Source organism: Phyllopteryx taeniolatus, unplaced genomic scaffold, assembly GCF_024500385.1.
Source record: "Phyllopteryx taeniolatus isolate TA_2022b unplaced genomic scaffold, UOR_Ptae_1.2 contig_130, whole genome shotgun sequence".
Lineage (NCBI taxonomy): Eukaryota > Metazoa > Chordata > Actinopteri > Syngnathiformes > Syngnathidae > Phyllopteryx > Phyllopteryx taeniolatus.
Window position 1 is genome coordinate 19909 of NW_026903052.1, and position 1575 is coordinate 21483.

The window sequence follows — 1575 nt, forward strand, 5'->3', positions numbered from 1 at the left end:
GACTCATTCTCAAACAGAATATTTGTATTTATATTGTCTTGTCAAAGTGTTTTGATGAGATGGTCTTCTTTTCCTTTGGGCTTGTCCCTTTAGGGGTCGCCACAGCGCGTCGTCCTTTTCCATGTAAGCCTATCTCCTGCATCCTCCTCTCGAACATCAACTGCCCTCATGTCTTCCCTCACGACATCCATCAACCTTCTCTTTGGTCTTCCTCTAGCTCTCTTGCCTGGCAGCTCCATCCTCATCATCCTTCTACCAATATACTATTTCTCCTCTGGACGTGTCCAAACCATCAAAGTCTGCTCTCTCTAACTTTGTCTCCAAAACATCGAACCTCGGCTGTCCCTCTGATGAGCTCATCATTTATAATCTAAAAAAATAGGACAAAGTGGAGAGTCACATTTCATCACCACACAAGATGTGATCATAAAAGCGGTTGAAATGGTAATCTGTATTAAATGTTGATTAATATTCTAATCAATACAGTAAAATGTTGAGATGTTTCACTTGATCGACCGTTTAATGCCTATCATGCCCTTCACATTAATTCACTGTCGTCCTGGCTCAGCATCATGCAGGGTTTCCTTTCAGCCTTGGTACAGCCAACAGTTTTAGACAGACAACTTTCGTGCCAGGTTCTACCTACCCAAGCCGTGATCGTATAGTGGTTAGTACTCTGCGTTGTGGCCGCAGCAACCCCGGTTCAAATCCGGGTCACGGCAGGAATGAACCCTTGCAATTACTTTTTTTAGTGCTGCCGTTTGGTTTGTGGGACAGTAAAAATCATCCACAGGGGCTTGCAGAGGGCCCAATACTTTTGTGGGGCTAGTGGCGCAATGGATAATGCGTCTGACTATGGATCAGAAGATTCTAGTTTCAACTCCTGGCTAGCTCGTGTGCAGTTTTGCATGTGGTATTAAACCCAATTCAGAATGCTGTATTTGTTACGTTCACCTTAAATGTCTGCGTCACGCTAACTCATGCAACACTGTCACCGCATACCGTGTGGAGGAAACTAATTTCGGCTGCTTGTATCCGGGATCTTGTTCTTTCGGTCAAGACCCACAGCTCGTGACCATAGGTGAGGGTAGGAACGTAGATCGACCGGTAAATCGAGAGCTTCGGCTTAGCGCCTTCTTTTGTCACGTTCGTGGTTAGGGCGAAGGCGAGGAACGCAAGGCAAGAATATGGAGGATCCCAGTGCAGGGAAGCAGAGAGGCAAGGCAGGAGTGCGGGAGTCTCAAAAAATATTATTTAATCTTCAAAAAGGGCAAACAAGGATATTGGATAAAGCAAAACTAAACAAAGTCCCACAACACATAACAACAAAACCAAAGTAACAAAGAAACACTTGAATATCTAAAACTGGAAACAAACTATGACCTGTGAGTAAGACGTGGAACAGATAGGGACAATGACACCTGACAATGACATGGCAAAGACATGTGACAACGACAACTGAGCAGGAATGGGAGCCTGGCGCAGCTGCTGAGGAGCAGGAACAGGGCCTGCAGTGGCTTCCTCAGCCTGCCGCCATTGAGTTTTGGGAGTAGAGGGTACGGTAGGGGCACAGGG

The 1575-nt window shown here is 45.9% G+C and overlaps 1 non-coding gene across 1 annotated transcript; it reads left to right on the forward strand.

Moving 5' to 3' along the window:
* The first annotated feature begins 650 nt into the window (after positions 1 to 650).
* On the forward strand, positions 651 to 722 carry trnah-gug (transfer RNA histidin (anticodon GUG)). Its single transcript has one exon. It is a non-coding gene; the product is annotated as a tRNA-His (tRNA).
* Positions 723 to 1575: the final 853 nt, after the last annotated feature.